General features: G+C 35.0%; 1 protein-coding gene and 1 long non-coding RNA gene across 5 annotated transcripts in view; one reads left to right on the top strand and one right to left on the bottom strand.

Annotated features, from left to right (window-relative positions):
- LOC124947902 (uncharacterized N-acetyltransferase DDB_G0290199-like) overlaps nt 1-23,624 on the bottom strand; it is a 457,589-nt gene that overhangs the window by 272,314 nt on the left and 161,651 nt on the right. The window lies entirely within an intron of this gene.
- Nucleotides 17,353-18,043, top strand: LOC124947904. Its single transcript, XR_007100542.1, has 2 exons — nt 17,353-17,760; nt 17,835-18,043. It is a non-coding gene; the product is annotated as an uncharacterized LOC124947904 (long non-coding RNA).

Genomic DNA, 23,624 nt, shown 5'->3' with positions numbered 1-23,624 from the left:
CTCTTAGCGCGACTTATCTTAATCATAGTCTTCCACAGCGAAGATATCAAAAAAGCGAGAAGCAATGAAGAGGCACGATGATAACTGAAACAGCTGTCTTCACAAGATCCTAATTTTACGCGTGTATTTTAATTATTTTTAACCTTTCTTATAATCCGACTTAAAAATAGATATTTTTTCGATTGTCTCATAATTATTTTAGGTTTATAATCAAATTAATCGATTCATCGAATGTCAATTGAAAAATCATAAAACAAATTTTTTAATCATATTTTAACGATCAAATGAAATATTGACGGATTGATGGAACGATTTATTTATTCTCTCTCTCTCTCTCTCTCTCTCTCTCTCTCTCTCTCTCTGTCGTAACTATCGAGAAATATCTTTCACATTGTTCTCCGTAAAGTTCGAAGGTACGATCTGCCGTTACTGTTAAGTCCCTGGACTAGAAATGGCATGATTACGATTTAATGTCACCACAATGTTTCTTTTTTTTTTTTTTTTTTTTCACGAACACCGTGAGAAAAGAACGAAAAGTATATGTACCAAGATCGAAGAAATGAAACGTGTCCACGAGGTCTTTTAACACGTTTACGATTTAATCATATTGCTTTATTTATCGTATTCCTTTATCTCAGAGAGAATCGAATGCAGGCTTGAGAACGAGCATTGAAAAGTGCTCGTAAACGTTTCGCGAGCCATAAGGTTCCAGACAGTCTTCTCTCGTTCTTTCTTTCCACTTCAACTTGGACAAGTACTTCAAACACTGTAAATTCGTCGGCTCGTAAACATCGATAAAGAAGAAAGAAAAGAGATAGAAAATACGATCCTAAAGGATCTTTTCTCTTCTTCTTTTCTTCTTCTTCCTTTTTACATTCCCACGAAACCATACCTCGATCGATTGACTCATGATGTGTTTCGTTTAACGAAACCTTTCGTTGCATTTCGATTTATCGGATGGTAAAAACAAGAGAGAGAGAGAGAGAGAGAGAGAGAGAGAGAGAGAAAAGAAAGAAAAAAATACGAATGATAAGGTAAAAATATATAAAGAAAGAAAAGAGATGATTTTGATTGTTGTTTTAAACAAAGTTTTTTTTTCAGTCTTTTTGGATCCTATCGTTAACGAGACTCATTTTGTTTTGAGATCTCGTATTACGAAGAATTCTCTCTCTCTCTCTCTCTCTCTTTCTCTCTCTCTCTCTCTCATTCTCTCTTTTTCTCTTTATCTTCGTTCAAATTCGATTCTCGTAACATTTCAATGTTTCCCTTTCGATTGATTTGTAACACTTCACTCTGGTGCATAAAATGGTTAAAGCGATCGTTCATTCATGCGACGGAGAATTGTATTGAGGATGAAGAGAGGATAAAACTGAGTAACTGAAAGTATGTGAATATGTGAGAGAAAAAGAGAAAAAGAAAAGGAAAGAGAGAGAGAGAGAGAGAGAGAGGGGTGAGAGAACAAGTGTATGTACGAAGGATAGAAACAGAAAGCTCTCTTCTTTGCAATAGAATTTATTTATCAAGCTCCGAATCTCTTTTCCGGTAGAACGGACATAGACTTTCCGTGGACCACATTGGGATACTGCAGGGCTCTGATGGAAAAAGAGGAATATCCTCGGTGAAAGGGATAAATATATTTATAACAGAAGCTGAGAAAGTGAGGGAACGTAAGGGCAGATCAGACTCCAGAATTCCGATCCCATGGAAATCTCGAAATCGAGCTGGAGATATCGTAACGCCCGTTCATGATCGATTCTGTTTATCATTCTTTTTTTTTTTTTTTTGTACTTTTCCCCGATAACGGGATACTCAAGCTTCGATATAAAATCAGATATAAAAGAAGAACCGTAACTTGATAAAGAGAGAGAGAGAGAGAGAGAGAGAGAGAGAGAGAGAACGATTTATTAATAATAGAATTGAATATTTTATTGTTTCCATCAATTGAAATTATATTATCGAACTGAAAAATAATTCTAATTGTATGATTTTGAAACGTTAGATGTCGTCAAATGAAAGAAAATAAAAAAGAAATAATTATATATATATATATATATATATATATATATATATATACATATATATATATGTATATATGTATGTACATACTAACGTAGGTGAAAATGACGGTGAAAATTTTCTAATAAGGAATTTACTTCAAACTATCCATGGAATTCCTACGTGGGTCTACGTTAGCTTGTCTTCGAAACGCGTAAAATGTCGACGCGTATAGTGCAATGAGAAAGGAAGGGTAACACGTTGATCATGAATTTTGAAAGTCCACGCCACAAACCGCTTGGCTCACTGAATTCGTCAACGAAACTCGACAGAAATTCGTGTTCGGTGAAGCGGGTATAGTACTCGGACGCGAAACGACCAAATTTGCATTCTTGACCGCAAACAGCGACATGGGAATGGAAGAGAAAGAGAGAATAGAGAGAGAGAGAGAGAGAGAGAGAAAGAGAGAGAGAGAGAGAAAGATAGGAAGAGAGAGAAAGAGAGAGAGAGAGAGAGAGAGAGAGGGGAGATCCGACGGTGCAGCAAGGAGGCAAAGCTAAACTGGCAGAAACGAGCTAATTTGCTCTCGTTAGTGTGAATGCGTACATCGTCCTCGTTATGAGCCGCGCCGTGTTAATTACGCTTACACGTTGTCCGAACAAGGAGATAATGCATCCAGTCATCCAAGGTATGCTCGGTTACGTGTTTGCTAAAGGGAGATGAAAACGCAAAGGCAAAGAAATAAATTCAATCCTCGTAAAAAGAGAAACGATTTCGCTACTGGTCGATTTTCTTCGTATTCCTTGGCCTTGTCCGAAAATAATAGCAAAAATAAATAAAAAAAAAATTCATATTAGCTCGACATTAATTGTCTCGAACAAAGAACAACGTTTCTTCTCTTTAGTATCGATCAAAAATAAATCGAGTTCATCAAAATGATGAAACTATAACCAATTTCTGTCTGAGTTTAATCAGATGATGTCTATCGTTGTGAAGTAGTCTGATTAAAAAAAAAAAAAAAAGAAAAATAAATAAAAAAGACAAAGATGACGAGAAACAATGAGTGTGCAGTAGATACACGTACAGACATATTCCGGTGATTCTTTCTCACTTCTTCGTTCTTTTCTTTCTTTCTTTCTTTCTTTCTTTCTTTCTTTCTTTCTTTGCTGTATCGAGTTCTTCATGGTTGTCGCCGTGTTCGTAGGAAGGCAGGCAAGGCAGGCAAGACAGGCAGGCAAGGCAGGCAGGCAAGCGAACAGGCGAACAACCAGGCGACGGGGGATTTAGTTGTATTTTATTCAGCCACTTTATTCCGGGACTTGTCACAGTTTTACATTTCCATCGGCTGCAGGCAGCATCTGGCGCGCCTCCGGCTATTTCTATATACGATATGCAACACTTCCACAGGAGCAACCCCATCAGCAACTCTTTTCCTTTTCTCTTCTTCGCCTATCTCTTCTTCTTCTTCTTCTTCTTCTTCTTCTTCTTCTTCTTCTTCTTCTTCTTCTTTTGTTTCTTATTCTCCTTTGCTCACCTTCACCTCGACAACACATAGCTCTATACTCTTTCAACAACTACCAGGTTTTACGTTATCTTTCTCTTTCTCTTTCTCTTTCTCTTTTTCTTTTTCTCTTTTCGAACTCGCCTCGAAACACTTTACAGGCTTTCTCTCGGCTGACGTCCATCCTGCAGACTTCATCGCCCTTCCTTTCCTTTTCTTTTTTTTTCTTCTTTTTCTTTTTCTTTTTCTTTTACCTATCCCCCTCGTCTCACACATTTTTCTTTACCTTCGACGTAAGACTTCGCTGGTATCTTCATTACGAAGCTTTGTCACTGCTCCAGCTGGCTCATTTAATTCGTACAATTCGTGGAATTTCTCCCGGTCGGATCATCCCTTTACTCACTCTTTCTCTCTCTCTCTCTCTCTCTCTCTCTCTCTTTCCTTTTCTTCTCTTAGGCGTTTAATGCTTCTTTCTTCGAGGAAATGTACCTCTAAGATACGCGTTTCTCAACAAATCAAATTGATTTTAATTGGTTACAAGAATTTGTGTTATCTTTCTAATTATAAAAATTTCATTTAATTGAATCATATTATTAAAGAGAATCGCAAAAGTGTCGGCAATTTTATTCTTCGTAACGATGATTTTTAATAACGCAAATGCATTTTAAAAAACGAGCGTAGAAAATAAGAAATGAAAAGAAAATATATATATATATATATATATATATATATATATATAGTGAGAGAAAGAGAGAGAGAGAGAGAGAGAGAGAGAAACGATTTGTCTTTGTCTTTTCTCACCCTTAATTCCTTGGTCTGGTTTGTACTTCTCAAACTTCGTTTTGACTAAATGGATTCGTTCGCGTTATCGCATTGGTACCTTCGCATTGGTACGTCTGTAACTTAACTGTCGTTGCGTTACTATCATCAGAAGCATCTCACGTTCTCGACTTAATGCAACTCCTTTCTCTCTTTATCTCTTTCTATCTTTATCTCTTTCTCCCTCTTTCTCTCTCATCTCTCTTTCGTAATCGAATTTTATAAGACGCTTTACCAACCGTACACGCTATCGTTATACAAGCACGGGTAAAGAATACAATTTGTAACAGTGACATAGATTTCTTAAAAAGATCCCAACTTTTTGTCATTTTTACGAACTCTACAAATTTCACGTAAATTACTTCGCTTTTGCCCGTACATTTTGGTCGTTCCAGATTCAATCATTAAAAGAAAAAGAGAGATAAAGAATAATGAACGAAAAACTTCAACCTACACACAATTAAGAACGACATTCGTTACAATTTTAACGATCGACTCTTGGAGTCATTTCAATCGCTCAAAATCTCGAAAAGCAAGAACTGAAAGATGGTAGGAAGAAAAGAGACGTAGAAAGAGAGAAAGAGAGAGAGAGAGAGAGAGAGAGGGGGAGAAAAAGAGATAATAAAAAATGAAAATAAAAATAGAGAGTATTCTGCTTGCTGCGAGGCAGTCAACCGAGCGACCATTCTTTTGTGAACGAGGCACAATTAAATGTCTCGTTAAATCTTCGTCAACTCACCTGTACGAATAGGGGATGCTTCGCTCTGCAAGTTGAAACAATACTATTTCAATCGGCTCGGAGTTGACGAGTCGACGACCATCTTTGACATTCTCAGTAATCTTTTTTAAAGATTGAGGCCGTTTCGTATCGTCAAAGAAAAATACTCCTCCTCACGTCTTGAAAGGTAACGTCTTAGATCTCAAAGTTTTAATGTTCTTAGATCTTTCAATAGCAAGTGATACGTTTCATCGAAATCATTTTTCATTTTTGTTTAAAATTATAAATTTTTTATATGTATATATATATATATATTCTGAGTTGTGCATATCTCAAAATAATTTCTAGTTGTACATTCAGAGTGCACATCATTTATACAGAACGAATAATTTTTACTCCAAAAAAAAAAAAAAAAAAAAAAAAAAAATACTATATATTCTTTGAAGCCTCGGAAATAATAATAATCAGTAGATTTGAAAATGTATTTCCAATTCTGTCATTATAAAAAAAAAAAAAAAAAAGAAAAAAAAACTCATGAATCATGCAATGCGTAAATTGTTTTAATTCAGCTCAAAGTTGATCTGAAGTGTCCTACACTTTACAAGCACAATTATATAGATATATTCGAATTAAATCAGATCGAAGATTTTTGATTAATCGTTCATTTCATAATTTCACTTATCACGAAGTACGATTAATTTTGATTTTAAAACTTGTCGACAGAAAGTTCAAGGAGAGTTCGAAGATCTATAACAACAGCAAGACACGTGGCCAAAAGATCACATGACAATCGATCCTTCAAGGACATTGTAGATAAACACAGTTGATCATTGATTTTGATAAACAAGTAATGTTGATACTGCCGTGTCATGTCTCGATAACAACGTAAGTATCGCGTAAGATACGCCGCATTATAACGCGGAAAGCAATAAACGTATGTTGGTGTGTAATTAGTGATTATTGTGTAAATGCTAATTCTAAATAGAATGTTTCCAATTTTAAATAGAAATCGTCGTTTGACAATTAGTGAGATAAAGAGATCTATTACATCTGTTGTACATTCGATCAACCACTGTCAATGAAAAGCTGTCGAAAGCAATAAAGCGAAAAAAGAAAAAGTAAGTATCAAAAACGAATCTGTTATTTTTCACATTTAAATGATATATTCAAATGGAACTCACTTTACTCGCGAATTAATTAAATATCATTATATCGAATTATTTGTTAAGTCATTTCAATCGTGAATTAATTATTAGATCATTAAAGCGACTGACTTACTTGTTAATAATACACATAACATACTCGTAAATAAATCCCACTGTTTTACATCTAGTATTAAGTGCCGTATATATTATACGATATATGATTGTAATTTAACAATTGAGAATTAACGTATGTAACGTTGTTTTAATTTATTTGACAAATTTTTCAAAATCATTATATTTAAGGAGAATCAGGAAAATCATTTTTATTTATAATAAAGTTTCGACGTTAGTTTCGAGTTTATCATGGTGATTCTTATCAACCCTTTCGATTATTTATCCTTGATAATTCTCGATAAGAAATATCTGATTAAATCGTAATTGGCCAGACTTTTAGAAATAATAATTACCCTAAAGTATCAACGACAGTTCACCCGTTCTAATGCTATGCAATGCAATCATGTATTCATATTTTATATTGAAAAATGTGTTCGTGTTAAAATAAATACTATCGCGCGCAGCTTAGGACATTTTTTGAAACGAATTGAAATCAAAATTATCCCGTTATTTGTCACTTTCCAATAAGATTTTTTTCAAAGATTTTTAATACACAAACGACTAATATTTGATTGATCTAAAACAATCGCATTGTCGTGAAATGGATTAAAAGAGAAAAAAAAAATACAGAAAGAAAAAGATAGATAGACAGACGAAATAGATGGGCAGATGAACGGATGAACGGATGAATAAATTTCAACATAAAGATATAACGAAAACCTAAAGATTTATAGCTTAGCTGAGAATATATTTTTGAAATTACAAAGAGTAACATTTATTTGTAGAAGATGGTCAATGGTCCTTTTAACCCATCGTTTCTATTGATTCAGCTTCGTATCGATACATCCTACGTGAGTATTCTTCTCTCCCTCTCTCTCTCTCTCTTCCTCCCTCTTTCTTTAACTCACACTACGTTACGATGCACCGTATACGGTATAATGAAGTGATTCAAAAGAAAACAACGAAAACAAAGAGAACCGCAAGCAGCACGTGTCTCTAAAGAGAAAGACGAAGAGAAACACATACACATACATATACAGAGAAAGAGAGAGAGAGAGAGAGAGAGAGAGAGAGAGAGAAAGAATAGAATAGGTAGAAGCGCCACGTGCTCGTGTTACCGCAATGCATACATGCATCCCACAAACGGTATCTCAGCCAGGGGACGAACTAAACGGGAAAAGTGTACAACGAAGAAGGATCTCATACAGCTGGCAATTCCCGCCATCAGTCATGAAAATTGAGATTGATAAAGAACAACCCTCGCATATTGAGAATTTAAAGCTTATCCCCTTTACCATTGTTATTTCGAATTGGCACCTTTTCGATTATCCTTTTTGCCATATCGTTTTATTATCATTATTGACTTTACATCTCTCCCTCAATTTATTCGATTTTTTGTGACAATTGAAAAAAAAAAAAAGAAAAAAGAAAAACAAAATAACATGAATTATTTTAAAAGAAGTAATCAAATTATTACTTATTAAAGCAAATTATACATGATTAAAATATAATTTGAAGAAAATTTTCTACATGGGCAATTGTTTCCTTATTCGGGAGATACATCGAACTTATAAAATTTATGTCAATGAAAATAAATCACAAAGAGCAAATTGAAATCATCGTAATAGTTATATCGATAGCAATACGTACGTTGATCGTTATAGTATAAACGGTTTAATATAATGTTTTGTTCAATGACGGAAGAATCCAAGTAGATAGTAAACGTAGGTGGTAGAGCGTGTAACGATATCGACCGTAGCAGAAGGTCGTTAATTCCTACATTATTCGAGTCAAATCGAATCCCCATTTATTAATTAAGCTCGGTAGCACGAAACGTGAACGTAGGTAGAGTCAGTCGGAAGCTGGATCCGGAAGCTTCCCGGTTCTAGGTGCGTTCAACGACACGTATTTCCGGACGAAATTGGGCTGACACGCCGCATGGAATACGCATTGGGAGATCGAGAGTCGAAAACCCGTTCGATAGTCCTGTAACGCATGAGTTCTAGCATTAGTAGTGGTTAGTAGAGGGGGTACACAGCCACGTCGTCGTCGAGGGACAGACTCGGAGGTACTGGTCCAGATGGGATCAAAGAGGGGGAGAGAGAGAGAGAGAGAGAGAGAGAGAGAGAGAGAGAGAGAGATGGACTGCGTTCAAACGTGGCTGGCCGCATTCGTAACCAAGTTAACTCGCGACTGGAATAATTGTAATATTTAGTTTGAACGTTTGACTGGTGTCCAGAGATGTGTCAGATCGGATACGAACTGGCTGTAATTCGTCTTGCATGACATTTCGAATAAGTAACCACAAATTTAACCACTCATCGTTTTAATATGTGCTTTAGGAAAATATCGATCTATCGATTTGTTCATTTTAATAAATTCTATTACAATTCTATGAATTTCAAAAGTGTCTTTATTTCAAATAACTTATATTTTAATACTAATGGGAATATAGGAATCAGAGAAAATGGAAAAAAGAATAAACTCTTGTAAATTTTAAAAGATCGCGAGAGTAGATAGAGACAGAAAGAGAGAGAGAGAGAGAGAGAGAGAGAGAGAGAGAGAGAGAGAGGAGAAAAGTCTCAAGAGGAAACTGCGCGAACGTTCGAATCCACGCGACAAGATGCATTATTTGTTGGATCAACGAGCAAAGTCCGAGAGTTTTCGTACGCGCGTCCGTTTCGATGAACTCTTGGGAATCAACGACGATGGTAAAATAGTCGAGAGTAGGAAAGAGAAACAGATAAAGGGAGACTCGTGTCCACTAAATCAGTAACTATAGTGCTCTTTTGTTGTGCCTGTGGTCGCATTGAAATATTAAACGTACAAGGGTGAATTTCTATGCTTTCGCGGATCTATCTATGCACCTGATATTCCAACGAATTACATGGTGCTACAATTTATAACCAACGACGTAATAAACAAAATAAATTCTTTTATTTATCCTATATTAACATATTCATTTTAATAGAATTTTATCAGATATTTATATAGCACATGTCGATAGTTCTCTTTTAATTCTTATAATTTCTATTTGACAATATCAAAGGTTAATAGTAACGAGAATAATATTAGATGAATGAATGGGGGAACAAAAAAAAAAAAAAAGAAGAATAAAGAAAGTATTGGAGTTTAAAACGTACGATAAAAATTTACAATAAATTGTAATTTTACTTGAATATACAAAATGAAGAAAATGTAGGGTGTCACTGAATAAAGGACCATCGCGACATTAATCGAGCGTTCCAATAGTCGTGAAACCACCCAAGTAGAGAAGAATAAAAAGAAGAGAAAAAAGAAGAAGAAGAAGAAGAAGAAGAAGAGGAAGAAGAGGAAGAAAGAGACGAACAAGAGATAGAGGAAGAAAGAAGAAATGGTAGGAATGGTTAACACATGTTCGCAAGTTACAAGTACCGTCTCGCACGTCGTGATTAATCTTAGGCGCGTTCTACGAAACGCGTCTCGAGACTTTAGACGCGATCCAGTGTCACTGACGCGAGAGAAAATCGCAAGCTTACGCGGGTGGCAAGAAAGATCATCATCATCATCATCATCATCATCAAGATGAAAGCCGCATAGAGACTTTTTCTTTGCAGAGATCAAACTAGAACGATGATCTTTTCTTTCACGATAATCTCTTTCCTTCTTTTTTTCTCCAATATTTTTACAAATGTATATATATATATATATATTTTTTTTTTTAATTCCAGTATATTACATCGTTCGTTTCTATCGTAATTTTTTTTTTTACAAATCATTCATCGATTCTTCAAAGGAAATAAATGAACAGATTTAATTCATTGACGATGTAACATTTTTACGTTGAGATCGATATAACATTTTTTTTTTTATTTGTATATTTGAACGTGAGCAAAAAAAGAGGGGGGGGGGAGGAAGGAGAAAAAGAAAGAAAAACAATTTTTATTTAAATCTAAAACTGTCTTTCAGGAAAGCGTGTAAAAGTTACAAAAAGATACAAAAAAGGATCGAAAATATAAGGATTTCTTGATGCGTTCGTAAACGATGGACCATTTCTAGGATGGCATGAGATTTCTCGCGAGATGCATTCACGGCTAGTTACCTTTACACAGTCTACAGAAGGCGCCATCGCACGTTCTTCGTGAAACGCGCGTTAACAATGACAAAGAGAGCACGTTATTGCCGGGTGGATGAAGAGGATGGAGATCATCGGTAGTCTTGGTCGATTGCGAAGATAAGTAGAGTGCGAACCAAAAAACGAGAGAGCTAGAAAGAGAAGGAAAGGTGAAGGAAAAGAAAGAGAGAGAAAGAGATAGACAGACAGTCAGACGAACGGATATAAAATGTGTGTATGTGTTTGTGTGAGAGAAAGCGTGCAAGAGAGATAGAGAGAGAGAGAGAGAGAGAGAGAGAGAGAGAGAGAGAGAGAGAGAGAGGATGAAGGAGCACAATTTGTCAAACGGTGACACTAAGCCGCTAACTTCAGCGTATAGCGTCATAGCTCATCTTACGAAAGCCCCGTTGTGATCCTTCCACCTTCGTGTCGTCGTCTCTTCGTCTGAAGGTTACCGCGAGTTCGCATCCACCAAACTGTCTCTGTAGAGTATTTCCTCGATATCACGAGAGAAAGAGAGAGCTAGGTGGATAAAGGGAGGAAGCAAGAGAGACAGAGAGTTCTTCGCTGCTAATTATATCTTTAGAACGACGAGAGCCACTCACGATGTCTTCTATGATGTTCTTATCAAGCGGTGCCACGTGTGTGCTTTCAACGTAGTATCGAATTAGCCAACTGCCTCGTCTCACTGATGATTTTCCGTAATTTCGAAGGTTCGATGATTGATTACGTATATAATTAAAATTAACTTTGACTCTTCCGTCCTTATGTTAAATGATATTTTCCAAATATATTATTCTTTGATAAAACGTCAGACTAATTAATAATGTCACTTTAAAATGTCTTAAATCGTTCAACGTGACATCATTAAATCAAATCGAAGCTCGTTGATACTTCGTCTTTGGAAATTTTTCGAAAGTCTTTCGAAAAAGAAAAAAACAAGAAAAGACAAGAATCTTATCACTCTTACGTGATTTATAAGATAAGAGTCGAGTAATTACGCAATTGATTTTATTGAACGTTCTCAAAGAAATTACTCGAAAATTGTAAATAAGTTTCTATTATAATTGACGACCATTGACTTTGAATTATTAAAAATGTATAAGTGAATAGATAGATAGATAGATAGATAGATAGAAAGAGAGAGAGAGAGAGAGAGAGAGAGAGAGAGAGAGTTTATTACTTTCGTTCGTTAGAATTTCTAACGTTCTGACTATGAGATAAGTTATTAGAAGGTTGAGTATGAGAAAGGGTAGAAAGGGTAGAATGTTCGGGGTGTAAAACTGCTGATCGAATAGCCACTACTATCAAGAGAATTCTACCTCACCTTCGTGCACTCTTCTACTCTTATCTCTGAAATACGATAAAAAATTTTAAAACTTCACATTCTCCTGTGATACAGTTTTATAAGCTCGAAGCAACCCAACTACGATCGACGGAAAAGCACTCCGAACGAAAAAAGTTAAGTGTTTCTAAATTTATTAGGGATATCTTCCTATAATGCCTCTTTCTCGATAACTCTCTCTCTCTCTCTCTCTCTCTATCTATCTATCTATCTATCTATCTCTATCTCTTTCTGCTTTACCTTCGTTTTACAGATAATGTTCGCATACTACACGATTATTGGAGAATATTTTTTACAAAATACTTGTAATAATTAGTTTACATTTTCTACATCGTTTCTTTTATAAAATTATCAATGTTATCTAACATATCGATAAAAAAATAATTCGATAATAAAAAGTTATTTTTATTAAAAGTAATAATAATTTTTCCTAAATCGTAGAAGTTTATTAATAATGATTTTTATAATTTTCACTAGGTTTCATCTTCGTTATGTTCACAAGTACAAGTATATATAATAAAAATTTTTAAGTAAGGATAGACTATAGCATGGTTTTAACAATTTGTTTGTAGAAATTTTGCACCTTTGGTAATCACTTTTATTGATCGGCTCCATAACACTCGTATATGGTGTTTACTTGGTGTTACTGTACAAATCTCTAAATGTGCGATAAGTTAGAAAGAGAGTCAGAGAGAGAAAGAGAGAAAAGGAGAAAGGTATAAAGAGTTGCTAGAGGAAGAGCTACAGAGAGAGAGAGAGAGAGAGAGAGAGAGAGAGAGAGAGCGAAAGACAGAGAAAGAGGAAGTTGAAACTAGAGTATGCCGTACATAGAATTGGAGTTCGTGGGCATATAAAGCCACCGAATGACATAACTGCCGTGTGCAGCACCGAAAATAGTTGCCTGTTTCTAGTTCTAACTGGTACTTGAGAACGAAACGATTACGTATCAAGAAGTACACGTATACGAAGTAACCCCTTTAAAATACTCCTATTTTGCTCCCTCATACATTCTCCTTGATTCGTGCCTACTTTTCAGTTTTAAGACGATCCAATGGGTTTCTCAATTAGATTTAAAAATACTCCGAAGGAACAACAACCAAAAAAATTAATCATTTCAAAGAAATAATAATACGAACTGACTCGTTTCACCATTTTATTTCCTATTAATAATACTCTGGTGATTTTACTTTTTTTCGTTTTTTTCTTTCCTTTTCTTTTTTTTTTCTCTTTTTTTCTTTTTCTTCTTATTATTTTTCAGAAACACAAGGACCAAAATGAGAATGAGTAAAGAATAAAACAGCAAGATTGGTTTCCTGAAGTCGACACCGTCTTCCCTGCACTCCCCCTCCTTACCCACCGAATAAAGAAATAAAGAGACTGAAAGAAACAGAAAGAGAGAGAGAGAGAGAGAGAGAGAGAGAGAGAGAGAGAGAGAGAAATCAAGCTATGGCCCAGTGGCCCAATAACGGACGTCTACCTTTGAGAGATGAGCACGTTTCCTTCTTCAGTCACTGTCCACTTCAATTTCCGCTCCTGTTTCCTTCCCGTTCCTATTTTCTTCTCTTCTTTCGATACTCGCGTCCATTTTCTCTCTCATCCTCCTTTTCTGCCTATTCGTACGTTCTTCATTCTTCGCTTCGGTGACGTCTTTACGTCGGCATTCTCTATACTTCTTTAGATCGATGCAAGCCGGTCCGTCGGAGAAGTCGCGTTAGCCTAGTTTCTTGCACCGTTGGTTCATAAAGGGCGATAAGCTTTAAAGGGCTAACCGAAAGTTACGACGAGGGATAGAAACTTTAAAAAATTTCCCTAATCGATTCAATCGTCAATATCATTCAAATTGTAAAATAAATATAACATTATCATATTATATTTAATTCATTCCTTTATTAATTTTCATCTTATCCGATAAATGATACACGTTTGATCTTTCGATAAATCATATTTTATCTGTAAATAAATTATAAACGATAAATCTTATCAACGTCTTAACGTTATCAATGATGATACAATTGTGAATAATATTTTCATAGAAAAATATTATTTATTTTTTTTTATCTTCGAGATCCCTCATTAGAATTCTCATTAGATAAAGATGAGTAAATAATTAATTTTTGATTTTATTCCGTTGCACGAAGTACGATCGCCTTTAACCGGTTCATCGTGCACGCAGCTTGTTGACTGTTGACGATGTTATTAGAAGTTAAGTTAGGATGCTAGTATAGCGGTTCACAAGCCATTCTCCGTAGATACAATGGTAATTAGTCTTATCTCCTGCTAGCAAGATTGCATGAGAGAACTCGTGTAAAGGGAATCGAGCTAACGGGAAAGAGAGAGAGAGAGAGAGAGAGAGAGAGAGAGAGAGAGAGAGAGAGAGAGAGAGAGAGAGATTGAGAAAGAGAAGGACAGTGTTTCTAAGCAAAATTCCTTCGTATTTAGCACTCTAATATCCTGTCGTTCTGTTAAAATCAAACGTCGATCTCAAACGCAATGTTAATTTCATTCTCTTTCAATTCGAATTATTCTTGAATCCTTCTTTCATAAATGAACAAAATTTCATGGATATTGAAATTATTTCAATTTCGTTCACTAATAGAAAAAAAAAAAAAAAAAAAAAAAAAAAAATTTAAGATCAAATGTACGAAATTTTGTTAAATTTTTTGCCAATGAGAATTTGTTAAAATAAATTCGAAGATTGAAAATTAATATTTTAAATTCGTTCGACGGGAAAGACGTTGAAATGGGAAGCAACATTTTTTCTCCTTCTTCCTTTCTTTTTTTTTTTGTTCCTTCTTTTCTTTTTTTTTTTTTGCCCTTTAAAAAGAACTACAATATCTGTGCAGAGAAAAAGCTAGACGACAAAAGGAACGAAATCGCAAGGACGAACAAGAAAGATAAAGAGAGAGAGAGAGAGAGAGAAAGAGAGAGAGAGAAAGAGAGAGAGAGAATGATGAGGGGGGGATGCAGTTGCCTCTTCCTTTCTCTGTAAAATTCTTGGCCAACATGGTAGGTAGAAAAGTTCGAAAACCGTAGGCATCCATCCTCATCGTCGGTTTCGTTCTCGTTTCATGAAAATCTCGGAGAGAGAGAAAACGCTTGACGTAGTCGCCATTACACGAATCGTTTTCTCTTTCACTCTCTCCCTCTCTCTCTCTCTCTCTCTCTTTTTCTTTCTCTTTATATTTCTCTGTCTCTTTTCCTTTTCTTTCTCGTCGTCTGCCTGGTCTCACGAGGAGTACCACTCGAGCAGCAAGTGCGTACCTATCCAAAGAGTGTTGAAGTTGGTGGAAGGATGGAGAGACTGGTTGCTGGCGTTTCGTTTGCCATATATGCTTTTGTGAAAGAAAGAAATAGAAAAAAAAAAAAAAAGAAAGAAAGAAAGAAAAAGAACGATAAAACGAAAAAAAAAGAGAGAGAGAGAGAGAGAAGGAGAAATGGAAACGGAAGTAATAGAAAAAGAAGAAGAAAATCGAGCAGCAAGGAAAGAGCCCGGTGCATTTGATATCCAACGATGACGACATTTTTTCGAGACAATTCAGCTGAGCTTTTTCCTTGTGCAAAAAGCCTCCAGCTGAGCTTCTCTACCTGAAGCTTACCGACTGAAGCACCCAACGTCTCTGTTCGAACGCGTAGCACGCGCGTTGAAAAGCGTTGCCCCTGGAATTCTAAAGAATTTCGTACATATTCCGTAGTACCGCTTTTTGGATCGAATATTACCTCGAAGGGAAACGTTACACGAAAAAAAGAGAGAGAGAGAGAGAGAGAGAGAGAGAGGGAGGGAGAGAGAGAAAAGAAAAAGAAAAAGTGAGGAAATAAGAAAAATACGAGATCTGGCTAATTGGAAGCACTCGACGATATTCGACTTTTTCTAATGCATCTTCTTCGAAATGTTTTTTTCCTTTTTCAAAAGACGATTTATTACCTTTTTCATTTTCACGACTTTTTCTCTTTCCCTCGTATTTTCTTTTCTTTCTTTTCTTGTTCTTTTCTTCATCTTTTCTTTTTTTGTCTTTCTTTCTTTCCGTTTTTTTTTTTTGTTTTTTTTTTTTTTTTTTTTAACGAAGACAAAGGAAAAGAAAAGAAATTTCTTTCGTCGAACGCGTACGATAATTATCTTTGCCGCCGAGTAACGTAGATTGGTATTACGATTGAGAACAGGATCAACGAGGATCCGATATATCGATGTGTGCTGGATTACACGGAGGACGTTGTGTAATCAGATAAGAGGATAATACTTGGGAATTATGGAGTCCGTCAGCACAAGGATCGCGTTTTCTGTCAGATAGTGAGAAGGAGAGATAAAAGGAGACGGAGAAAGAGAAAGAGATAGAGAGAAAGAGAGAGAAAGAAAGAAAGAGAGAGAGAGAGAGAGAGAGAGAGAGAGAAAGAGAGACAAATAGCAAATGATTCATCTTAAGATAAAGGGACCGAGGTTGGAAAAGTTAACCCAGTTCACAAGTTCCGAGCGTTTGATTACAGCGTCATGAGATGCAACGTAACCGAAGTCGCATTTTCAGCATAGTTCACGAAACTTTAACTTCGAGGGACGAGAAGAGAGAGAGAGAGAGGGAGAAAGATAGAAAGAGAAAGATAGAGGGAATGATAAAGAGAGAAAGAGATAGATAGAGAGAGAGAGAGAGAGAGAGAGAGAGTCCACGAAAGGATAAGATTCTTAAGTGGCGGAAGTTGCGTGAAGAAAGTTTGATGAAAACTCGACGGAGGAAAAGGAGAATCTTTCCTTTTCTGATGCGGAGAAGAGAAAACGGGGAGTATTTCTTAACGATTCTCTTCGTTTCTTGTAAAAGCTTCTTCCCTGTCCGCAAACGGAGATTTCGAGATAGCGAGATTTTATTGCCGAGAAGAGTAAGAACTACTGAGACCGATACCACGTCAAGGTTCTTCCTTGAATAAAAAGAAATAAATTCCCTCTTCACTTTGTATGCAATTTTTCTTAAACTCAAGCTTTACGGTCTACGTTTTAGCTTTTACAATTTCGTTAATCACTACCTTTCTTTATTGAAGATTAATATAATATTATTACATTTTATTGTTATCGGCTTTAATTTGAAAAATTTATATCTTTTATCATGAATATCAAATAATACTAATTGATATAATTTTTTTAAGCTATTTATTTCAATATTAATTATACAATACGTAAGTTTATGTTAAAACAACAATGAAATATAACTTTGAACAAAAAACAAGGAGTATCTTAATTGAAGATTTCTATAAACTTAAAACAAAGCAAAGAATATCGATCATTGAAGCTCATTTTGACGTTTTTATATTTTCCAAATGTTTCAATCAATTATACGTGTATTAGATGATAAGATAAATAATTTCATTATTATATAAAAAAAAAAGAAACGAAGAAAAGAAAAAGAAATAGTTATGAGTTCACTCGATTTGTAAAATAAGAATATTGAATGGAAAATTTTATAAATTATTTCTATAATTGATTAAAAATTGATCTTTAATTTTTTTCAATATTTCTATAAAATTTACGAGATGTTTATAGAATCCATGTATATATTAATTATTAATAATGTGTACTATACATCATAAATCATTGTAATATATTAAATATATACTTCGTAATATTCAAATCTATGCTTTAAATATATCAAATCTGATTTTATACTATAGTTAACAAATCAAGCTAATTTAAGTAGATTAAAATCATCAGAGAAGGTATATTAATTTTTTTTAAAAATATAAACTTGCAAATTAGTTTCTTATGTTTAGGAAACGCAACAAAAATTTGCCATGTTTCTGATAAATGAACAATACATAGTGACATTTTTCAAAATAGTAGATGATTTTATTTCTCTTGGAATGAGATATATCGTTGATTGATGAATTTTGTTTAAATCGAAATTGCGATGTGCGGATGAGGATTGTTTTCTCTCTCTCTCTCTCTCTCTCTCTCTCTCTCTCTCTCTCTCTCTCTTATTTTTCTTATTTTTGTTTTCGCGCTAATAAGTGCGTGGCGACCTTTAAACGACGTAATGGAAATGTCCCGTATACGTAAGTTTCTTTACAGTAAGAAAGGAATGGTAAATAGATGGCACTGGTGTAAAAGGAATTCTTCTTGTTTTCAGTGAAGATGAATATACAGACAGAAACGTCGCGTCGTAGAGAAAGGAGAGAAAGGAAAAGAGAAACGGAGAATGCTCCACGGAATAATACGTAATGCGAGATACGCTTGCTCGGATACGTCGTGAGAAGAAACGCGACGTGCATTCTACTCCTTCGTACATTTAACTATATGTTCGTACAAGTGCATATACGTATATGTGATTGAAAGAGTGTAAGTATGCATATATGTGACAAATGTAATGTATACTAGAGTGTATATGCGTGAATATCGACGTGTCACCCCTCTCTCTCTCTCTCTCTCTCTCTCTCTCTTTCTCTCTCTTTTTTATACTCTCTTTTACTCTCTCTTTCTATCTCTCTCTCTTCTTCTTCTTCTTCTTCTTCTTCTTCTTCTTCTTCGTTTCTTGTCATTCTTCATTCTTCCCTATTTGCGGTAAACGAATGCAGAAAGGAGTTTTCTTATCCTTTCTTTGGCATCATCCAACGCGTAGTGTACTCAACAAAAGATGATAAACGGTAGTGAGAGAAGGGAAGTATTTTGAGTTTCGAAGAAACTTCGTTTGTCCTTGTTTCTATCATGTACATAAATTTTTTAGTAACGTTTAAGAATTGTCTGACAATAACTTGAGACAAATTTTCGAAGGACTTCGAACCAGTAGATCTTTCCTCGATGAAAAAGAAAGAGGGGAAACATTTTCGAAGAAGTCGCGTTATCGTGAGAACCATCAGGATAGATACAAGTAGACGAAGAGACTTTCGAAGGAGTGGCCTTCTTTTTCCTCGACGAGAAAGCTCGATTTACGCGAAGTAGTATTCTCAAACTGATACCACTTACTTCAGAGCCAGGATCATTGACGAGAAGTGCAGAAAAGTCAGATTGACCTTTTGCCAGAGAAGAAAAGTTTCGAATTTCTTTCTCATTCTCTTTCTTTCTTTTTCCTTTCCCTTTCTTTTTTTCTTTTTTATTCTTTTATTTTTATTTTTTTTCTGTTTTTTTTTTTTTTTTCTCTACAATGATCACTTGTTGAATTGAATGAACGAATACTTTCAGCATGTCTTCGTATTCAGTATAATATTAATTCTTCTTAAAAATATTTTCTATTAAATGGGATAAAGAGAATTTCCCATTAAAATTGTTTGATCAAAGCGAACGAACGTATAATAATTAACGAGCAGGTATTTTATAAAATATTCGATCTTATATGATCCTTATCGAACGTAGAAAATACAGAGAAATATATTGATTGATTGATTTATTTATTATATCTTTTTTTTTTTTCTTTTTTCATTAAAATTATTAAACAAATTCTTTTTCTTTTGCTAATAGATACTTTTGACATCGATATAACGAATTTGACTATATTAAGAAATAAACAATTTCATTTATACAAGATGCAAATACTTTCTCGATTTAAGAATATATCATAGTTTAAAACTAAACGATAAAAAGACATGTATATTCGTTGATATATTTCGTTCGTTAACATTGTCAACGTTTATAAAACATTTATTACACGTTATGGAGTAAAAGAAAAATCAGAACGATGGATGAGGTACGGCATACCAAGAAGGAATGTTCGTTACGTTTAATAAGAGCAACGGCAAAAGTAACACGAGTAATAAACTTGTAGACTTGAAACTAGCGAGAAGAGGAGTAACGAGACACAGCCTGAAGGAGAGTAAGAGAGAGAGAGAGAGAGAGAGAGAGAGAGAGAGACGAAGAAGAGCATACCGCTTGTGCTGCAACGAGGAAGATGATGAAGAAAAAATGAAAAAAAAAAAAAAGAAAGAAAAAAAAAGAAAAGAAAAAAAAAGGAGAAAGAAGGGTAAAAGAAAGATGACATCATTTGAATCACCTACTCGATACATTTTTTCTCCTTTTTTTTTTCCTCGTTCGACAATTATTTGAGTCCTTACTTGTTCGATACTAAACTTTCCTACAGTAATAATTTCGTTATCATACATTATAATAATTTATTATTAAATTCTAATGTGTTCAAAGGGAAAGACAAATTTACGAATGCGATACGATTTAATTACAATCCATAAGATGCCATCAATCTTTTTATTATCATTTTCATTTGATTCGATATAAATATTACGTTGTAAATGTATTATCCATTTTACTTTCGACTCGACTCGAATTTCGATATCGTATGTATATAAATTTACTGAATATTTTCAATGAAATAAATATTACGACCGAACGAGATGGCGGTCTTATTCTATAAAAGATTTTTTTGAAAAATTCTATAATACATTCATGAATATTTTTTCGTCAGAGTACAAAACTCCTCTCCTCTACATTTTATTTCATAACTATACCACATCGAACTACTAGATTCTTAAAATTGTGAACTCTCGCGGAAATTTCAAGAATCCTTTTAAAAAATCTTACGGAATTCAAATTAAAATTTTTCTACGAAGGAATCTTAAAGGAGTTCGATATTCTTATCACTCATTGAAAAATCTACTATTCTCTATAAATACGTTGCAATTTATCAAGTTTTCTGAATCTTTTTTTTTTTATTTCTCTCTCTCTCTCTCTCTCTCTCTATCTCTATCTCTCTTTCTATTTACTTTTTCTCTTTAAACCTTTTCATTCAGTGAATCGAATGATCTATACAGAGATTTTCGATCGTGGATTCATTCTCTCGGATGACCTTACGTTCTTCGTGTCTTACCCTCAGTGGAATCACATTTACATGCAATGGAGACCCAAGAAACTTGAAAGAGAGAGAGAGAGAGAGAGAGAGACAAAGACAGAGACAGAGACAGAGAGAGAGAGAGAGAGAGAGAGAGAAAAAACGACTGGACCATTTCGATCGCTCACGTAACGCTTGTTTAGGTATATCCTTTGGGTCCGTTTTGCGATTCACAAAGTGAAAAGAATACTTGCAGTTTGCGGATCGAAATAGATCGTTATCGAACAAAGAGACAACGCACCGAGTCCGTTGGTATGTTATCGTGGCTAAATGGAAGGTAGAAAACCGTACCTTATTCTATATAGAAAAGAAAAGAGAAAAAAAAAGAGCAAAAAGAAAAAAAAAGAAGAAAAAAAAAAAAGAAAAAGAAAAGAGAGAACAGAAAAATAAGGCAAAGCCGTTGTTGTTGTCGTCTCACCGCGGGATCCCAAGGGAGTTCAGATTCGAAAGATATCGTGATATTAAAAGCGACATTTTCTTGCCCTTATGCATTTATTTATATCCTCGATGTATAAAATACTCTCTGTTATGTTTCTCTAGATATTCATCATAATACCATGAAGAAGAAAGACAGAGAGATAGAGAGATAGAGAGAGAGAGAGAGAGAGAGAGAGAGAGAGAGAAAGAGATGGATAGATATGAAGAAAGAAAAAGATCAAGATTGCATTGACGAGAGAGAAACGGAAACTTTGGCCTCCGTTGAATTTGTAATACGTCGTGGAACTTTAACTCACAAAGTGAAGCTTTGTTAGTTTTTGAAATTATGATGTAATCTAAAGTAGATAGATATTGTTAATATTCTTAGAACCAATGGAACACGTCGATCGTTAATATATTTAACGTTGATAGATTTATCCCGCTTAAAGTCGATACTATAAATCATCGCGATAATATTTCGCGAGATAAATAATTAGATAAGGAAAGAGAGATCTTCGAGAGTTCTTCAAGAGTTCTTAAATTGTCTATTCGTTGAAAGAATATTATTTTTTTTTTCTCTCTTTTTTTCTTTCCTTTTTTTTCTTTTTTTTTTTTTCTGAGAGCACACACAAAAGTACGAAATTCGAGATTATCGGATTATTAAATTCGAATGTTCGTTTATATGTTATGTGCAGGTTTGTGCGCGCTAACGTGCACGCACATATGAATGAGAGAATTCACTCTCGTGTTCGTCGTTCTTTAATGGAATCTAATGTGAAATATTTTTGTAAGAAAATTTGATACCCGTAAATAAATATTCGTATTCCTTTCTGCTTCTAAATAATTTATTTGTTAAATTATTTACAAATACTGAGCGACAGATTACTCGTGTTCCGCCTGTCTTCACAACACGATCGGAGAATTTCTGACCTGGTTTTCACGCTATCTCTCTCTCTCTCTCTCTCTCTCTCTCTCTCTCTCTCTCTCTCTCTCTCTTTCTCTTTTGCTTCGTTCACTCACCTCTGTTTACTTCCCATCGCACCGTGATTTCTTATTTACTCGCCTCGGCGGACATAAGGGAGAAGCGCATTCATCCAAAGCTTTCCGGTCAACTTGCCCGAGTAAAGTAGGTCGAATTTTCAATACAAGATGTTTAAATATTCTAACGAGTTTGCCCTCTACTTTTCAATTGGCTTCTCGGCGTCTTAGATTCAGCCCCCTCCCATCCTCCCTCCCTCCCTCCTCCCCATAATGATCATGAAACAAAAATGTAGCAGATAAAAAAAAATAAATAAATAACAGGCATTGCATAGTATTTTGTTCTGTTTTTAATTTTTCTTTCTTTTTTATTGAAGCAAATATAATTAGCTACATCCCAGTCTATATCTATATCATTGAAAATTCATCGTTTATTTTATATCTTAAAATCGTACAAAGGAAATAAATTTGATGATGGATCGTATTGAGAGATCAAATAAAATGATTATAATCCTGTTGACTCGTTAAATATCGTAGAAATCAACTACTTCAACGAGTGAGTACGTTGTATTCGTGGTAAACGATCCAAGGAGACACCGGACTGAAACACCTTTGACGTTAAGCCGAAGCCACCGAAGAGGATCACTGATTGCAACTGACACCAGTGCTACTGGCTTCATGAAACGAGCGATCCCCCAAAGTACGCTGCTCTGTCTCTGTACTCTGATCCCCCAAAGTACGTCCTATCGATTTTATGCGAACTGTTTCCATCACTCACTCGGAGAACTTTCCGACGAAGTGAAGTATATCGTCTGGACACTCGTTCCAATTCTATTTGATTTGCAACGAGATATACATACATAGATATATACATATATATATATATATATATGTATATCTATGTATATATGTTTGTATGTGTACATATGAAATATATAACATATATATATATATATACGATGTACGATCGAATCGATTCTATAATTTTGATAAAGATATCGATAAAATACGTTCGGAAAGTATTTTATCGGAGGAATAAAATGGTAAATGTAAGATAATAAAACTATAATTCGAAACGTTTAATAGTTTTGTCATGGAGCAAAACAACGTTCGTGGTACTAAAGGCGAAGATTACGAAGGAATTCAGGAGCGTGTCCACGACGTCGTTCCGTTTTCTCGAGAATTTAGGATCCTCTTAACGAGTTTAAGCTCTTCCGTCCCGTTTTCCAAGAGAGTAGAAGAACGAGAACGAGAGAAACAGAGAAAATTAGAGAAAGAGAGAGAGAGAGAGAGAGAGAGAGAGAGAGGAAATAAAGTAGGGAGAGAACGATTCTCACAGCATCCCAGTCAACCAATTTCTACCTTCGTACGAGTTCCACTCGTTTATCCAAGACGAGTAGTCAGGAATTCACGTCTTCGTGGTCCCTGCATCATCATCACCGTCAGTCGCGATAATGAGGACATCTTGTGCTACTAACAAGACGAGTATCACACTTCCTGCATCCCTTCTGACTTGTCCTTTCCCTTCTTCCTTCATTTCTTCATCGTTCCTACCTTCCTTCCTTCCTTCCTTCCTTCCTTCCTTCCTGCCTGCCTGCCTGCCTGCCTGCCTGCCTGCCTGCTTGCCTGCCTGCCTATCTACTTTCGAAGAAGCACAAAGCTCTGCTTTAGAACGGGGGAATATTATAATGT

The sequence above is a fragment of the Vespa velutina genome, chromosome 3 (genome assembly GCF_912470025.1).
Source record: "Vespa velutina chromosome 3, iVesVel2.1, whole genome shotgun sequence".
Classification (NCBI taxonomy): domain Eukaryota; kingdom Metazoa; phylum Arthropoda; class Insecta; order Hymenoptera; family Vespidae; genus Vespa; species Vespa velutina.
The sequence above is the reverse complement of the archived record's forward strand: the minus strand, read 5'-3'. Positions and strand labels throughout refer to the sequence as shown.